Here is a 19,943-nt window from a genome sequence, read left to right on the forward strand (position 1 = left end):
ATTTTTGCGCTGACTGTATTTTCTTTAATTAATTATCAGGAGCACATGTAATGTCAGAGACAGGGAAGGGGTGCTGCAGCTTCAGACTGGAATTGCATAGGCTCTGAATGCCAGTTCACACCAGCGCGATGTGGGAACCAGCGCGATTCCAGTTCCGGGTCCCGCATCGCATAGAACTCGCAGGCAGTTCACACTGCCCTATGCGATCCGCTGCAGGTGTCAATAGAAAGTCAATGACACCCCCAGGTCAGTTCACATTTCGCAGTGTGAACTGTGAATTCGTACAGGAATCAGATCGCATGGGTGTGAACATCCTTGCGATTCAATTCTGGTGCGGACAAAAAAGGGTCCTGCACAATTTTGCTAACTGTGTACAGCTGTACACAGTGTAATTTTTCAGTTGGTTTGCGCCGATCTGTGAAGCTGTACTATATACCATGATCTGCGATTCTGTGCTATATACCATGATCTGTGAGGCTGTGCTATATACCATGTTCTGCGAGGCTGAGCTATATACTCTGTCCTGTGATGCTGGGACTGTATACTCCTGACACTATGGGTCAAAGCAAGTGGAATACAGGGGACGGAGTGGGTGGGTTCTATAAGTGGTGTGGTTTATGAGAAGTGGGAGGGGTCAAAAACGATGGACGGGGTCTGGCGCCCCCCCATCCAAAAACTTTACTAGCCGCCACTGTTCCTGAGCTGTCATCAGCTATATAAAGGAAGGGGCGGGGATAGTGGTGACATCATTACCCAGATATGACCATATTCAGACAATGATGTCATGATCTATGCCACACCCATTTGCCTATGTGGCCATGTAAGGGAATGGGCGGGGTGAAGTCGGCGGTTGCTAAGGACGCAGCTGTTGCAGCTAGCCGTTGCTTCCCTAGAAACCAGTGACAGCCAGAAGCCGTCACATTCGTCTGCACCAAATGCTGTAAATGTTGAATGTTCAGAAGATTGTGGGAGGAGCCAATGTTCATCCAATCTTCTGTTCAGACACGGAGCTCCTCCCTAATGCAGATTATTGTCAGTGTGTGGAAGTGATTGTATCTGGCAGACAGGGAGCTGTATGTGTGTGTGTATCACTGCCCGGCACACCACTCACATCACACACTTCAGCCAATCTGCCCTAAATCATGTGTGTGGGGGAGGGGGCAGGGAAAGAAGTCATCACACCAGGATTCTAGATTGAAGGATCGCTTGGGGGACACCTTAAGAGTTCCCCTAACTGGAACTAAGGGACCAAGCCCAATCCCTAAAAAACAACCCCACACCATAATCCCCCCTCCACCAAATGATTTGGACCAGTGCACAAAGCAAGGTCCGTAAAGACATGGATGAGCGAGTTTGGGGGAGGAACTTGACTGGCCTGCACAGAGTCCTGACCTCGACCCGATAGAACACCTTTGGATGAATTAGAGTAGAGACTGCGAGACATGCCTTCTCATCCAACATCAGTGCCTGAAATCACAAGTGTGCTTCTGGAAGAATAGTCAAACATTCCCATAGACACACTCCTAAACCTTATGGACAGCCTTCCCAGAAGAGTTGAAGCTTTTATAGCTGCAAAGGGTGGGCCAACTCAATATTGAACCCTACGGACTAAGACTGGGATGCCATTAAAGTTCATGTGCATGTAAAGGCAGGTGTCCCAAAACTTTTGACAATATAGTGTACATAGCACTGTGGGTGCTTTTTAAATGTGTTGATTTTGGGAGCTTTTAATAAATTGTTACTATTCGGAGAGTCCCATTCTATTTTTGCATGTGGTGTACCAGTGGTGAGGAATAGGGATAGGCAAACTGCTCGGCCCGAGCATAAGTTTGGGCCGAACTTTGGTTGCTCGGATGTTCTGCGAACAACAAACATTATGCAGTGTTCACGGCAAATTCAAAAGCCGCGGGACCCCGTTAAAGTCTATGGGACACTAACATGAAAAACAAAAAGTGCTCATTTTAAAGGCTTATATGGAAGTTATTGCCATAAAAAGTATTTGGGGACCCGGTTCCTGCCCCAGGGGACATGTATCAATGCAAAAAAAGTTTTAAAAATGGCCGTTTTTTCAGGAGCAGTGATTTTAATAATGCTTAAAGTGAAACAATAAAAATGAAATATTCCTTTAAATATTGTGCCTGGGGGTGTCCTTAGTCTGCCTGTAAAGTAGAGCATCTTTCCCATGTTTAGAATAGTACCACAGCAAAATGATATTGCTAAAGTAAAAAATGTAATTTAAAACTGATCGCGGCTGTAATGTATTGTCGGATCCTTTCAATATAGATAAAAATCATTGAAAAAAACGGCATGGGTCCCCCCCAGTCCATTACCAGGCCCTTTGGGTCTGGTATGAATATTAAGGGGAACCCCAAATCAAAATGTAAAAAACAATTGCGTGGGGGTCCCCCCAAAATCCATACCAGGCCCTTCAGGCCTAATATGGATATTAAGGGGAACCCTGTGCCAAATTTTTGTTAAAAAATGGCGTAGGGGTCCCCCAAAATCCATACCAGACCTGAAGGTATGGATTTTAGGGGAACCCTGCGCCAAAATTAAAAAAAAATAGCATGGGGTCCCCCCAAAATCCATACCAGACCCTTATCCGAGCACGCAACCTGGCGGGCCGCAGGAAAAGAGGGGGGGAGAGCGCCCCCCCTCCTAAACTGTACCAGGCCTCATGCCCTCAACATGGGGGAGATGATTTGGAGTTGCCCCCAAAACACCTTGTCCCCATGTTGATGGGGACAAGGGTCTCATCCCCACAAGCCTTGCCTGGTGGTTGTGGGGGTATGCGGGCGAGGGGCTTATTGGAATCTGGAAGCCTCCTTTAACAAGGGGACCCCCAGATCCTAGGCCTCCATGTGAATTGGTAACGGGTACATTGTACTCCCTACCGTCCCTACCATTTCACAAAAAAAGTGTCAAAAATAGTAAAAATGACAGGAGACACTTTGGGACAAGTCCTTTATTTAAAAATAAAAAGTCCCACGATGTGACGTAAACAGGTGACCCCGCCCCCCTCTGATGCCACATGATGTCAGAGGAAGGCGGGGTTATCCGTTTACATCACCGAGAGGCCCCGCCCTCAGCTATATAACAGCTGTCAAAGCGAGAAACGTGCAGTGTGCGGGAGCCTTCCATGAAGGCGGAGCTGTTGCGTTTTTTTTTTAGGTCCGTCGGACGCTGTCATCGAAAGTGGATTTACATCATGGGACATTTTTTTTTTTATTAAAGGACTTGTCCCAAAGTGTCTCCTGTCATTTTTACTATTTTTGACACTTTTTTTGTGAATTGGTAGGGGTACAATGTACCCGTTACCAAATCACATGGGGGGCAGGATCTGGGGGTCCCCTTGTTAAAGGGGATTTCCAGATTCCGATAAGCCCCCCACCCGCAGACCCCCACAACCACCGTGCAAGGGTTGTGGGGATGAGGCCCTTGTCCCCATCAACATGGGGACAAGGTGCTTTGGGGGGCGACTCCAAAGCATCCTCCCCATGTTGAGGGCATGTGGCCTGATACAGTCCAAGAGGGGGGTGCTCTCTCATCCCCCCTCTTTTCCTGCGGCCTGCCAGGTTGTGTGCTTGGATAAGGGTCTGGTATGGATTTTAGGGGGACCCCTACACCATTTTTTTTTCATAAGGCACAGGGTTCCCCTTAATAGCCATACCAGACCTCAAGGGCCTTGTATGGATTTTGAGTGGACCCCCATGCAATTTTTTTTTTAATTTTGGTTCGGAGTTCCCCTTAATATTCATACTAGACTCAAAGGGCCAGGTAATGGACTGGGGGGAGTCCATGCCGTTTTTTTCAATGAGTTTTATCTATATTGCCGGGACCCAACAATTCAATACAGCCGCAATCAGTTTTAATTTTTTTTCCTTTAGAAATGTCATTTTGCTGTGATACTGTTCTAAACACGGGAAAACTGCGCCACTTTATAGGCATACTATAGACACCACCCAGGCACGATATTTAAAGGAATATTTAATTTTTATTGTTTCACTTCAAGTATTATTAAAATCACTGCTCCTGAAAAAACAGCCGTTTTTAAGACTTTTTTTTACATTGATACATGTCCCCTGGGGCAAGACCCAGGCCCCCAAACACTTTTTATGACAATAACTTGCATATAAGCCTTTAAAATGAGCACTTTTGATTTTTTATGTTCGTGTCCCATAGACTTTAACAGTGTTCGAGTGTTCATTCAAATTTTTTGCCTGATCGCAAGTTATGGTGCGAACCGAATTGGGGGTGTTTGGCTCATCTCTAGTGAGGAATACTGAGGAGGAGGAAGCAAGAGGAATATCTGATGCCACATATGCCCAAGGTGGGGAAACAACTGTGTTATGATAGGAAAAAAACTGTGTTATGACCTTGATCCATATTGAGGAAGTATGCCCCCTACAGCTTCAGGATGGTAGTTTTGGGAGATGTTTCCTGAAATCCCCAGGAAAGTGAGAGTACTCCCATGAACCCAAATCAGAAGAAAAGTAGAAATGTTGGTAAAGAGACCTCTTTCCATGCTTGCCTACAGGACTCCTCCTTGTCTCCCATCCTCTGGTGCTCCCTACCTTACCCCAATCTTTCGGACTACCTCTTAATCTATCCATCTTTAGACGATCCCTGAAAACCGTTCTCTTTAAATTGCTGTTGATTTACTAAAACTGGAGCATTCTGAGTGTGGTGCAGCTGTGCATGTTAGCCAATCAGCTTCTAACTTCAACTTGTTCAATTAAGCTTTGACAAAAAACCTGGAAGCCGTTTGGCTTCTATACAGAGCTGCACTAGATTCTGCACTCTCCAGTTTTAGTAAATCCACCCCAATGTGTTATTTTCTCCATCAGCTCGTCCACCACAGTTATTACCTTTTGCATCACTTTACCCTCCCTCTTAGATTATAAGCTCTAACGAACAGTGCCCTCTGATTATTCCTATATTTAATTGTATTGTAACTATAATGACTGTCTTCATTTTGTAAAGTGCTGTGAAAACTGTTGCCGCTATATAAATTCTGTATATGTATATAAATGGGTAATCTGAATAATAAATCGCCCTTTATTCAAAATTACCCCCACTGCGCCACTAGATAGAGCGTGAATCAATAAGGAATGAGGTCCAGTGAATGGCCTACTCAATAGTGTAAAACTCTAAAACTTAAAATAAAATAAAAAGTATAAATGTATAAAGAGAGCTGCCCCTTTAAATGACTGTAAACCTAAATGTTATCTGATCTCATATATCTATTCACCCATAAGATCCTTCTCTTAGATATTTAAGAGCAAATAAGAGGCGCTCATATCCCCAGTGTTAGAAATCACATGTGCTGCAATTCCACCAAATAATAACTGAACTTGGGTGCAAAAATGTATACATAATTTGAATGGTGTGCATACACCCTAATTACAACCGTGCATAGATTAATTTACCCTATGTGAAAAGTGAATTTAAATTGTGCAACAAAATTAGTATCAAATTAATCATATAGCATAAAATCACCAATTAATGTGGCTTAAAAAAGTCCATGACTAAATGTGCAAAAAGGTAAAAAGCATGAAAAATCAGTCCTTAAAAATCTTGTGACAAAGAATACGTGATTTGGTTTGTGACAGAAAAAATCAACACAAATCTTCTATAAGTGCAGTTATCTTGATGGTGTTTAACTCCACGTGTCTTTCACCTCACCAACGTGAAACGTGAATCCACTCCCAAAAGAACCTCACTCACCGATTAATTTTGCCAGCACTCTAATGCACGGCAAAAAACTCTTTTTAACCACACTCCAGGGTGATCCAATATGTAATTATTCCACAGTGTTTGGATCAATCCACATGTAAAAGAATTTGAAGAACTCACATAGCGTAAACCAGCACGGCACGTTTATTTAAAACCACTACAATCTTCAATGAAAACACTCACATTTTAAAAGATTTAAACCAGCAGTAAAAGCAGTGTAGTTCACAGCAACTTCAAACTCAGTGGATAAACTCAAAGCAACAAATGGTCACGGCGGACCCGAGGTGTACTGATGCTTGGACTCACGGTCTCTCTCACCCCTCCTCTGTAGCGCGCCCTTCAATCAAACTCTCCTTCCTCTAGTGCGGCTCTCATCGTTGCTCGTCACATCTCACAGCCACGCCCCCGACATGTTTCGTCATAGATTAGACTTATTCATGGGATTGGCTGAATAGGCTGCCCCTCATCCCTTATATCCCCTCCTCACTAGCTTCCCATAGGTTAGTGAGTCCGCATGCGCACATCTCGTGTCCCAGCTCCGATGATAGATCAGAGACTACGACGCGCCGCTGTACAGGGATGCGGCTTGCCTCTACTTAGCTACGGACTGATTACAACATAGACCTCATATGGATGGCTCAACCTTAGTACAATCTACATAACACTGCAGGTGATCACATCATTGCCAATATACCCACATCTGAAATATAGCCTTATTTGTATGTTCAAGCCAATATCTCATAACAAATATACAAGTCTGTAATTTCCTTAATTTAAAGTTTGCACTCTGATTGCTGGAATAATTCACCACTGGATATGCATTATAAATCGCAGAGTCATGTTCCAAAAATACACATATCCAAGATGAATCACATATTTAATCAAACCCTTTCAAATAAATTATGAATTTATTAAAAATTTATTAAAAATTATAAAATAAATTTCCAACGAATATCCCTTCATTCCCAGCTTACCTAGGGATTATTAACATGGCGAGAATCTATTTTATTAAATAAAAACTTCATTAAAACTCCATATCATATAGTAAACGGACTATTCAGCCACACCATCTCTATGATTAGATGTTTATATAGAAGCTTATGCCTATATAGAAATTTCTTTCTTATTCAACCAAGGGGGAGCAACAGCATATTATACTCCCATTAACATCTCCCCTTCTACAAACCTATTGCTTAGTGATGTCACTCAAACATGGGTCATTTCTCTCCCCCACTGTTAAGGACTACTTCCCAAATATAATCATAATGATCAAGATAAAAACATATATACAAAAAACATTATTAAAAATAAAATAAAATAAAAATCCTCTTGCCCCTTATCCCAGGGTCTCTACACTCTGGGTTGCCGAAATACCTGCTAACCTATGGGAAGCTAGTGAGGAGGGGATATAAGGGATGAGGGGCAGCCTATTCAGCCAATCCCATGAATAAGTCTAATCTATGACGAAACATGTCGGGGGCGTGGCTGTGAGATGTGACGAGCAACGCTGAGAGCCGCACTAGAGGAAGGAGAGTTTGATTGAATGGTGCGCTACAGAGGAGGGGTGAGAGAGACCGTGAGTCCAAGCATCAGTACACCTCGGGTCCGCCGTGACCATTTGTTGCTTTGAGTTTATCCACTGAGTTTGAAGTTGCTGTGAACTACACTGCTTTTACTGCTGGTTTAAATCTTTTAAAATGTGAGTGTTTTCATTGAAGATTGTAGTGGTTTTAAATAAACGTGCCGTGCTGGTTTACGCTATGTGAGTTCTTCAAATTCTTTTACATGTGGATTGATCCAAACACTGTGGAATAATTACATATCGGATCACCCTGGAGTGTGGTTAAAAAGTGTTTTTTGCCATGCATGAGAGTGCTGGCAAAATTAATCGGTGAGTGAGGTTCTTTTGGGAGTGGATTCACGTTTCACGTTGGTGAGGTGAAAGACACGTGGAGTTAAACACCATCAAGATAACTGCACTTATAGAAGATTTGTGTTGATTTTTTCTGTCACAAACCAAATCATGTATTCTTTGTCAAAAGATTTTTAAGGACTGATTTTTCATGCTTTTTACCTTTTTGCACATTTAGTCATGGACTTTTTTACGCCACATTAATTGGTGATTTTATGCTATATAATTAATTTGATACTAATTTTGTTGCACAGTTTAATTTCACTTTTCACATAGGGTAAATTAATCTATGCACGGTTGTAATTAGGGTGTATGCACACCATTCAATTTATGTATTAATTTTTGCACCCAAGTTTAGTTATTATTTGGTGGAATTGCAGCACATGTGATTTCTAACACTGGGGATATGAGCGCCTCTTATTTGCTCTTATATATCTAAGAGAAGGATCTTATGGGTGAATAGATATATAAGATCAGATAAATTCTGTATAATAATAATAATGTGCCAAGGTAGGTGGTCATTGGCACGGGGTGCCAAGGCTGAGGATACAGGCTTGTGTGCCCCCCTCTTGAATGAAACAAGGGGGGATATGTGACAGTGCCGTGTCTTGTGTCAGAAGGGATAGAGGTCACACAGGGGTCTCACTTATGCAGGTTGAGGGGTTCTGATTTTGCATTTTGCTCCAGGATTGGTAAATCCTGGATTGAGTTCTGTAGTCCAGAGGCTTTGTAGAGACTTGTGAGGGATGAAGCCTCTAACCCTGTATCCACATTTTACAGAAAACCAACATCCTGATTGTAGGGACTGTCTGTGGTTCAGGGCTCCTGCCCCTTGAGACAAGGGCTGTCTATGGTTCAGGGCTTCTTCCCCTGGAGACCATGGACAGCCCCTTGTGGTTCAGGGCTTCTTCCCCTGGAGACAAGGAACTTTCTTCAGTTCATGGCACCCTCCCCTGGAGACCAGGGCTCTCTATAGTTCAGGTCTCCTTCTCCTGGAAACAAGGAGCCGTCTATGGTTCAGGGCTCCTTCCCCTTGAGACAAGGAGCTGTCAATGGTTTAAGGCTCCTTCCCCTGGAGACAAGGGCTCTCTATGGTTCAGGTATTCTTTACCTGGAGACAAGGGGCTCTCCATGCTTCAGGGCTTCTTCCCCTGGAGACAAGGGGCTGTCCATGGTTTAGGGCTCCTTCCCCTGGAGACAAGGAGAGACAGAGTTCCACTCTGATCTTAATGAGAGGAGATCAGGTCTGACCAGGTCATCACCTGAAAGGGGTACTAAGAGACTGTGTGTGATCAGTCAGGATCCTGTACAGATCACGTTGTGCAGCTGGTGGGTAGAAATTCCTGAAATGCCCTTCACTGGCTGGGCTGGAGTTCACGGAAGGAGCTACATTTGAGTGACTCACTCCATACTTATCTTCTGTGTAATGATCAATCTGTATGATCAGATCTTATTGATCGGGATTTATAGAATTGTAGATCCTCCATCTCAGTTTGAAGAAGAACTCTTCTGTGAAACGTGGAGGTCTGTCCATGGTCTGTCTATACAATCTGTTGGTGGAATCTGTGGTAGATAACCGGTGATTTAGGTCTCATCAGATTGGGAATCCCACCAGACAGTCTGTGTATGGCGGATGTATACACTGAGACAGTGGATTATCACATCAAAGTCTGAGGAGTGTTTCTGATGGAACATCTTTTTATTCTTATATAATGAGGTTTTTTGGAATTGTAAATAAAATACATTTTTAGACATTTTCTGTTGATTCTTCTGAATACCAACATATTGATCTCTCAGAAATCCTCCGACCACATCGCTCCAAATTTACACCCCCATACACCCAGCCTGAGGAAGGTTTAGACTTGTTCTGATCTCTGTATATAAGGAGGAAGTTGGAAGTACCGAGCAATAAGTTGTGCAATGCCGCGTACACACGACCGGACTTTCTGGGAAACTAGGTCCGAGGTCTTCCCGACGGACTTCCGGCAGACTTTCTGAACGGACGCACTTGCCCACTCACGACCGGACTTTCCGGCAGACTAGCTCCGCCGGTCTTCCAGACGGACTTTCGACAGAGTTACGGCGGACTTTCCAAATGAACGGACTTGCCCACACACGGCCAAGTCCGTTCATTTTGAACGTGACTCGGGTACGAAGGGACTAGGAAAGGAAGTCAATCTTGCCGCTTTTATCAGCAAGACTGGCACCTTGCGAGCCCCGTCGCGGGGCATACCAGGCCCTTAGGTCTGGTATGGATTTTAAGGGGAACCCCCTACGCCGAAAAAATGGCATGGGGTCCCCCCCAAGGTCCATACCAGACCCCGATCCGAGCACGCAGCCCGGCTGGTCAGGAAAGGGGGTGGGGGCGAGCCCCCCCTCCTGAACCGTACCAGGCCGCATGCCCTCAACATGGGGACAAGGTGCTTTGGGGTGGGGGGGCCGCAGGGCGCCCCCTCCCCCAAAGCACCCACCCCCCATGTTGAGGGCACGCAGCCTGGTACGGTTCAGGAGGGGGGCGCTCGCCCCCACCCCCTTTCTTGACCGGCCGGGCTGCGTGCTCGGATCGGGGTATGGTATGGACTTTGGGGGGGACCCCACGCCGTTTTTTCAGCGTAGGGGGGGACCCCATGCCGTTTTTTCGGCGTAGGGGGTTCCCCTTAAATTCCATACCAGACCTAAGGGCCTGGTATGCCCCGTGCTCGCTGCAATAGGAAAATTTGTTTTTCCTATTGCAGCGAGCACGAGATGCAGTACCCTGTCCTTGCATCGTATCTGGTCCGTCGGACCAGCATACAGACGAACGGGCTTTCCGTCAGGAACTGAGTCCGGCGGAGTTACGACGGAAAGATTTGAAACATGTTTCATTTCTAGATCCGTCTGACTTTTGGGAAAAAAAAAGTCAGCGGGAGCCTACACACGATCGGATTGTGCGGCGGACTCTGGTCCGCTGGACTAAGTCTGCTGTAAAGTCTGCTCGTGTGTACACGCCATTAGAAGTGATTAAAGGCAGAGTAGGCTCCAATAGAGGAATTAGAAGAAATTCCCTTCCCCCTCATTCCCTTCCTGCATTATGAAATCATTGTAAGTTCAGATTAACTTTTTATTTCCACACATTCAGTCTTCATACAGTAGAAGAAGTTGGACACTCCCAGTGCGTGGTCCCAGGTTTTATCTTCCAGAATCTTCTGTGATTGGACTCATCACCTTTATAGAACTATTTTCAGGTCTCTTCATTGTCGGGAAGTACAAACAATCTGGTGGGAGGATGTACGGGCAGATCTAACAAGGTGAGACCCCACGATCATTCTTCTGACTGCTCTAAATAAAGTCGATATCCATGTAGCAACCTGATGTTTAGGCAGTGTTGTAATTAAATTTATTTACCAAGTGGTAGTTGCCATGGCTAATTGCTAGGAGGTCAATTGACTTCGCCCTAATCCTGGAATTGCTGCACTTCTATCTTCTGTCACTAGGTGGCCGGGTATATGGTGACATTAGATGAGACAAGGGCAATGCAAGGACAGATTAGGATTAGATGGGGTGTCTCAGCCAATGGGCAGGGGTTTTCTTGAGTTGGGGGGTTTCTTGATCGGGAGGTTCTGTGCCACCTGGATGGTTGTCTGGGTGGACGTGTGTTGTGCTGCCCCAGGCTGCTAGGGCAGAAGCCTGAGGCCTATCCCGGGGACATTAGGCTGTCTGAGGGCCTATCCAGAAGTAAGAGAGCAGCGTAATGCAGAAAGCAGAGTAATGCTTCTGCCAGCTGGAGAACCTGTTGTGGTCGGAGGTAGGGGGGAAGCTGTCGCCACTAAGGGCCCATCCACCTTGTTACCGTGGACCACTGTGAGTAGCTGAAGCAAGTACCAGACCAGGGACGTGAAGTGAAGAATTGGGAAACTTCAGCAAGTGCCAAGCCAGGGACCCAGCCAGCGGAGGTTACGCTTGCAGAGCATTATTGTGTGCCAAGTCAGGGACCAAGCAGGCCAGCGGGGTGACGCTTGAGGAGTATCTGTGAGTGCCAAGCTAGGGACCCAGCAGGGATGTGGGGGTGACACTTGAGGTAAATACTAAGTGAGAAGATTGGAAGAGCTTAATGGATCCAGTGGCAATGGGTCAGTAAGTCTAAGTGAAAGACTGGGAGCTCAGATGAGTGAAGTTCTACAATAATTGTAGAGGAAGTGAAGGAGTTTGTTGCAACCTTTTTTAGAAACTGTTACAAGCTTGTTGTCATAGGAGACAGCGGTCCTACTCATGCAGATGTGGTGTCTAGCTGGATGCCTGTCCCTGCATGGCTCCCTACCTATAGAAGTCTCCGAGTCTACCAATTAACATTATAAAGAAAAAAGTTCAGTGCGCTACTCAAATAATAATGTGAATATAAAAAAATGAAAAAATTATAGTTCATATGGAAAATGATGGTATCATAAACCGGAGGTGTGATTCCTCTTTAAATCTTTAGTAAATCTTCAATGGATCTTCTAAGACAGTGCAGAAATAGGAAAAGGGGGCTGCTTACCAGATTTGATGGATCCCCACCACAGAGATCATGCGAGCCTGAACAAACTCCTCTCGGGGTCAGGAACAGCTGGTCTTTGAGTAGAGACAGACTTCCCTCCACGCCTGGTAGTTGAAATTTCAGAGGCGGCAGTCAGAAACACTCTCCTCCATTAGCTGCTCCAGCAAGACCACTCATAGCAGGAAATAGTATATTTTAAAAGAAAAAGAGGCGCTTCATTGTGCAGTAGTTTAAAATGCTTTAATCCATGAATGGACAACTGACATCAAAGCATTGGCAGGGTAAAACACTGTAGCAATTAAAAAACACAGCCGACGCGGAAGCCGATCAGCTGAGAGTGTGGTGACATCAGGTTCCCCCAGGGCCTAATATAAGCGTTAAGATTGAACTGTATACTAACACTGCCCTAACTGTGTGTGTTACTAAATCCTTTCGGGAGGATCGCTGGGAACATTGGGTCTCTAGAGTAATTCCTGCCAAACCGATAGAAGCAACTAAGTTTGATTGTAAACCCGATACTGTTGCGGGGTACCCGGTTCGGCATGCTCCAGACACACAGGTTCTGTCAGGATATGAAGAACCTAAGACCCTGCCCAGGCTGTCAAGGTACAACGTATTATCATTAAGAGAGTGGCCGAGGAATACGGATATATGTATACTTATATACCAGCTCATCTAGAGGAAGAAATCCTGGATAAAGAAACCCAGTGGGTAGATGAAGTTGTGCGAAGTTTCCTCTGAATCCCTTTGCGGGTGGACTTTCCAAAGCTGTCACCCAAGATAGCTGAGAGATATATTTCAGTGTTGCACACCTGGGGCTATGACCACAAAATCAACTTAGATTATGTGATCATCCGTAAGTCAAACAAGAAGGACAGTAAACACTTCATCACTATGGTAAATGCCAAAGGAGAGGCCTTGAAGTTACCTGATCCCAGATATTACTGGTAGAAGATGTTGAATTGTGTTTTACTGACACCATGTGGATTACAAATATGTACTTAGTGGAGATAAGACGCTATGCTGAAAAGCCACTCCACCTTTGAACAGAAAATTGTTGCTAGTGGAGAACATTCCTGTTGGCTGTATTGCTAAGACCCATTTTTGGCCTGCTGGGAGAACCTATTTATTTGGGTGAAGTCAGTTGATCGGGGTTCTGTGCCACCTGGACAGCTGTCTGGGTGGATGTGTGTTGTATTGCCCCGAGCTGCTAGGGAAGAAACCTAAGGCCTATCCCGGGGACATCTGGCTGCTAGGCTGTCTGAGGGCCTATCCAGAAGTGGGAGAAGCAGCGTGGGGTTGGGACTGTGGGCTTGTAGTCCAACCAGAAGTAACGGTTCCCCCGTCCGGGGAACCAGTTGTGGTCGGAGGTAGAGGGGAAGCTGTCGCCACTAAGGGACCATGCACCTTGCTACCAGAGGTCACCGTCAGTAAACTGAGGCCAGTACCAGAGCAGACTTCTCGCCAGCCGGGGACAATGAAGAAGTGGGAAAACTTCAGCAAGTGCCAAGTCAGGGAACCAGCGGGACAGCAGAGGTGACACTTGTGAAGTGCCAAGCCAAGGACCTAACGTGTCAGCAGGGGTGAAGCTTGATGAGTATCTGTGAGTGCCAAGCCAGGGACCCAGCAGTGAAGCAGGGGTGAGGCTTGAGGAAGATACCGAGCGATACAGTGAAAGAGCTCATGGGATCCAGTGGCTAGAGGATCTGAAGTCTATTGAGAGAAACTGGGTGCTCATTGAGTGAAGACCCACAGTGAGTGAGTGTGGGGTAAAAAGAACCATTTGTGTTGCAGATAGTTTAATACCCTTACCGTTAGTAACAGCTACAAGATTGTTGCCATAGGAGACAGCAGTCCTACCTATACAGAAGTGGTGTCCAGCTGGAGGCCTTCACCTGTATACCTGTCTACCTATAGAAGTCTTGGAGTCTGCTAATTATCTTTGCATCTACCTAAGGGTGTCCTGGCCCTAACCCTCTCTCCCACAGTTCTGTTTAAGAGACAATAAATCTCTTTGCATTCAAAAAGTGTCTGGTGCCCACCTGTTCATCTTGCATTACACCCACCATGCCTTGTAACCCACTCTACACTGAAGGATGTCAGCTCTCCCTAACTCTGCAGGTAACTATTAGGCCTAAAGAGGTCTGGGACTTTGCTACACCAGGATCAGACGTTCCCACACAAAGATTCTTCTCTTGTACAATGTCAGGACAGGTTATGTGTTGATTATCCAGGATCAGATGTTCCCACAGAAAGATTCTTCTCTTGTACAAGGTCAGGACAGGTTATGTGTTGATTATTTAGGATCAGACATTCCCACAGAAATATTTGTCTCTTGTACAATTTCAGGACAGGTTATGTGTTGATTATCCAGGATCAGACGTTCCCACAGAAAGATTCTTCTCTTGTACAATGTCAGGACAGGTTATGTGTTGATTATCCAGGATCAGACGTTCCCACAGAAAGATTCTTCTCTTGTACAATGTCAGGACAGGTTATGTGTTGATTATCCAGGATCAGACGTTCCCACAGAGAGATTCTTCTCTTGTACAATGTCAGGACGGGTTATGTGTTGATTATTCAGGATCAGACGTTCCCACAGAAAGATTCTTCTCTTGTACAATGTCAGGACGGGTTATGTGTTGATTATTCAGGATCAGACGTTCCACATGGTGAATGATCACAGGAATGACTGCTGTGGGCTGGGAACCACCACGGCCGGGATCGTCACTGACAGACGTACGCCATCTTTGTAATGTTTACACCATTAAAATCTCTTCCTGCAGCTGAACGTCTCATCACCGTACTGTGCTTGAAGTCTTCTGTAGATATCTTTGGGTTTTACACCTTTGTTCACAAGAAACGTCATCACCACACGCTGTTCTATGCCCACACTAACACTGTTATCTGACATCCTGAATAACGGTCCCTGGACTGGCCACGACATGTGCACTCCCCATCGGTAATAGGACACACTTACCACTGCATGTAGTACTGTCACACTACCATCCCTTATGATACCTGTAAAATGAAAAGTCTCGGTTTGACTTGAATGCCCCTCATAGTGCAATACTGCATTATGGCCACTAGATGGAGCCAAGGAAATCAGTGTATGAAATAATATACATCCAATATTCATTACAGCTGGGCGAATGCTGGTCACATTTATACAACTAAATAGACCTCTAAGTGTTTGTTTACACCACAAAATTTACTCAGCCAATGAAAAGTAATGACTTCATTTTTATTTTTCTACTGCTATCAATGGCCAACACGGTACAACACTTCATCCATGTGTTTGGTGATCTCTGATCTCCTTATGAACTGTTTCTTACATGATGAAGATCAGCCATGGAGTATATCTGTGGTGTATATCAGGGTGTGCTTCTTCCCCACATGAGAGCTGTGATGTCCAGCAACATTCATATAGAAGACATTTCCCGCACTCAAGGCACTAATACACCTCGAGGGTTGATTTACAGAAGACAGGACTTCAGTGAGGAACAATTCCCTCACTCAGGACAGGAAAGGGGCTTCTCCTCTGTGTGAGATCTCTGATGTCTGGAAAGATTGGACTTATCTGAAAAACGTTTTCCACACTCAGGACAAGAAAATGGCTTCTCCTCCGTGTGAGATCTGTGATGTCTGTAAAGACTGGACTTCAATGAAAAACATTTGCCGCACTCAGGACAGGAATACGGCTTCTCCCCCGTGTGAGATCTGTGATGTCTGTAAAGACTGGATGTCTCTGAAAAACATTTCCCGCACTCCATACAGGAATATGGCTTCTCCCCTGTGTGAGATCTCTGATGTTTATAAAGACTGGATGTTTCTGAAAAACATTTCCCGCATTCAGAACAGGAATGTGGCTTCTCTCCCGTGTGAAATCTCAGATGTTTGTAGAGATCAGACTTCTGTGAAAAACATTTCCCACACTCAGGACAGGAATACAGCTTTGCCCCAGTGTGAAACGTCTGATGTCTATAAAGACTCGACTTCTCTGAGAAACATTTCCCGCACTCAGGACAGGAATAGGGCTTCTCTCCCGTGTGAGATCTCTGATGCCTACGAAGACTGGAGTTCACTGAAAAACATTTTCCGCACTCAGGACAAAAATACGGCTTCTCCCCTGTGTGAGTTCTTTTATGGACATTAAGTTCAGATTTAAAATGGAAACACTTGCCACACTCAGTACAGGTAAACCTCTTATCTGTTGGAAGGACGGCACCGTCCCTCACAGTCTGAGGTTCCTCAGGATAAGAGGAATACGATGGTCCATCTACACTGTGTGGTGCCAGATGGACATTTGAGGTAGTCGGGTTTTCTCCTGGACTATACTGTGTGATGTCCTCATCTTCTACTTTACAGTCTGGAGACAAAGTGAGACAATCCTCTGAGGTTTTCCTCATCTCCCGTCCATGTACTAAAATAGAAATAAAAAGATTATTACTAGACATGAGCAGATTGGTTCCCCTAAACCAGGACTCCGCCCACATCAGGCAGCTTTGTCTCTGAGGATCTTACAATTCCACCCTCAAGGTAACTAGTAAATGGGTCCTCTGATCTCCTACCAGTTCATTTCTTTATTCATGGACCTTAGTCAGAGAGTGAGGAAACAACGAGGACTGTCTTTTATAAGAGTAATACAAGTAAAAGGCGCAAATACTTAGAGTTCTACTACAACCCAATTGATATGTAGGAATTCCATAGAGAGTCTATGAAATATAAATGTCATAAAAGTCCATACACTAAGGGCTGCCACCACGTGGGAATAGAAGCCAGATTCCAGCAAGGCTGAAAATAAAAAGGGGAGAGGTGCCTCTAAGTCCAGGAGTTAAAACAATTTAATGGAAATACACAATTGGCAACTCACATGTGTGGGAAAATTAAAAGGCACATCTGTAAGTATGAGTCCCGAGGAATGTCATTGGTGGAAAGTCACAGTTTCTCCACTCCTGTCTCTGCCGAGCGCTGGGGTCCCGATGATAACTGCTGAGATGGAAGAACGGCCGTACAGTTGAAGGAACCAGAGTGAGGCTTGGTGCGCAGATGGCTCGGCGGCATGAGGAGATGACGTCACGCGTTTCTGCGTATGTTGTGCCAACTGCACTCCTTTCTCAAGCAAGGTATTGCTTGAGAAAGGAGCGTGGCTGCTGCAACATTTGCAGCAACATACGCAGCACGCATGCTTGGAAATGCATCGCACTCGGGTGACGTCATCTCCTCACACCGCCCAGCCATCCGCGCACCAAGCCTCACTCTGGTTCCTTCCACTGTACGGCCGTTCTTCCATCTCAGCAGTGATCATTGGGACCTCAACGCTCGGCAGAGACAGGAGCGGAGAAACTGTGACTTTCCAACGATGACATTCCTCGTGACTTATACTTATAGTTGTGCCTTTTAATTTTCCCACACATGTGAGTTGCCAATTGTATATTTTATGTTTTTTTAACTCCTACACTTAGAAGGGCCTCTCCCCTCTGTTTCTTTTATAGGAGTGACAGTGATGAGGGGATTATAGGACGAGTGTCCCCACCCCCTCTATCACTCGTTGCCATCTTCCCAACACAAGAAGTCCTGCACTTCCTTATTTCGTCCATGATTTAGTCATAAATAACAGCGGGGCTGAGCCCCACCAGAGGTCAGAGAGTGAGGATGGGGGAGAACAACCAAGATGAAGACTGGACTGATTCTGAAGACCACCATCATTGGGTTATTGACTCCTCCCTCATTATCACTTTCTGTTTAAGGTTCCAAAGTTTGAGGATTTTATCAACATGTAAAAGTCTGTGCTCCAATCAAATCATTAGATATAAAATGTTCAGCTGGTAGAAAATGGGTGTAACAAAAGACACAAGACCACCATCATTGGGTTATTGACTCCTCCCTCATTATCACTTTCTGTTTAACAGTTAGGTCTGTACAGTGTCAGGATCATGTAATGTACAACAGAGTATATAGTGCAGGGGTCAGGAGTATGTAATATACAACACAGAGTATATAGTGCAGGGGTCAGGAGTATGTAATGTACAATATAAATGATATAGTGTAAGGGTCAGGCGTAGGGATGGGTCGAACACCTCCCTGTTCGGTTTACAGCAGAACTCCCGAACAGGGGAAATGTTCTAACCCGAACCCCATTGAAGTCTATGGGAGCCGAACATGAAAAATAAAAAGTTGCCATTTTGAAGGCTTATATGCAAGTTTTTGGCAATAAAAGGCTTATGGGGGTCTGGGTACTGCCTTGGGGGACATTTATCAATAAAAAAAATAATTTTTTTTTTAAGGAGCCGTGATTTTAATTATGCTTAAAGTGCATCAAAAAAATGGAAAATTCCTTTAAATACAGTGCCTGGGGGGGCCCCTTAATGTGCCTGTAAAGTGGCACATCTGTAGCATGCATAAAGCACGCTGCAGCAAAAATAAGGTTTCTAAAGAAAAAGAAATAGTCAAATCACATTGAAAGTGACTCACAGTTACATTTGCCGGCACCTGGTTATTGAAAAAAAAAATGGCATAGGGACCCCCCCAGTCCGTTCCAGATCCTTATCTAGGCATGCAGCCTGGCAGGTCAGGAAAAGGGGGGGACGAGTGAGCGCCCCCCCTTCAGAACTATACCAGGCTACATTTCCCTAACATGGGGGGTGGGTGCTTAGTGGCAGGGGGGCTCTGCCCACCCATACCAAAGCTTGTGGTCCCAAAAATGATGGGGACAAGGGCCTCTTCCCGACAACCCTGGGCTGTGGTTGTCAGGGTCTGCGGGTGGGGGCTTATAAAAATCTGTAATCCCCTTTAACAAGGGCCCCACCATATGTAAATGGGTATCAGGTACATAGTACCCCTACTCATTCACTAAAAAAAGTGTCAAAAAGTAATAAACACAAGAGACAGTTTTTGACAAATCCTTTATTAAAAAAGAAAACATAAAAAAAATAGTGTCCGATGTAAATCCATCGTCAATCACGCTGACCTGAAAAATCAAAAACGCTCCACCTCCTGCTGTCTGCCCGCACTGCGCTTTGACATTTCTTATATAGGCAAGGTGTGGGACCACCTGGCTAAGTCACCCAGTGTCACCACCCCAACGCCACATGCCCAGCATGCACCAGTCTGTCACATCAGAAGGGGCAGTGCTACCAGGTGACATAGCCAGGTGGTCCGCCCTTGGACTATATAAGAAATGTCAATGTGCAGAGAGAGCAGTCAGCAGGAGGCCTCCCAGGAGGGGGAGCATTTTTATTTTTCGGGTCCGGCGGGCGTCATGATTAACAATGGATTAACATTAAGGGGAACTATTTTTTTGGATTTTTTAATAAAGAAATTGTCAAAAACAGAGCCTGCCCCCAAAGCACCCACCCCCCAGGTTGAGGGTATGTGGTCTGGTAAGGTTCAGGAAAGGGGGGGGTGCTCGCTCGCTCGCTCCCCTCCTTTCCTGACCTGCCAGACTGCATGCCCAGATAAGGGTCTGGAATGGATTTTGGGGAAGACCCCATGCCGTTTTTTAAAAACTGTTGGTGTGGGGTTCCCTTCCAAATCCATACCAGACCCTTGGGCCTGGTATGGACTGGGGGAGACCCGCCGCCATTTTCTTCTTTATTTTTTTTACCAGCACTTTTTTTGGTATTGGTTAGCTGTCAGCACAATGACAGCTGATGACTCATCGGTTGTTAAGGATGCCGCGGCCGGCTTCCCACCCCGCTCCTTAACAGCCAGCTTATACTGCAACCTGATTGGGCAAAGCTTTGCCCAATCAGGGCACAGAATGCACTGTGCAGCGCTCAG

General features: G+C 45.3%; 1 protein-coding gene across 1 annotated transcript in view; it reads right to left on the reverse strand.

Annotated features, from left to right (window-relative positions):
• The window catches only part of LOC141121795 (uncharacterized), a 329,972-nt gene that overhangs the window by 286,692 nt on the left and 23,337 nt on the right, over positions 1 to 19,943 (reverse strand). The window lies entirely within an intron of this gene.

The sequence above is a fragment of the Aquarana catesbeiana genome, unplaced genomic scaffold (assembly GCF_042186555.1).
Source record: "Aquarana catesbeiana isolate 2022-GZ unplaced genomic scaffold, ASM4218655v1 unanchor232, whole genome shotgun sequence".
Taxonomy (NCBI): domain Eukaryota; kingdom Metazoa; phylum Chordata; class Amphibia; order Anura; family Ranidae; genus Aquarana; species Aquarana catesbeiana.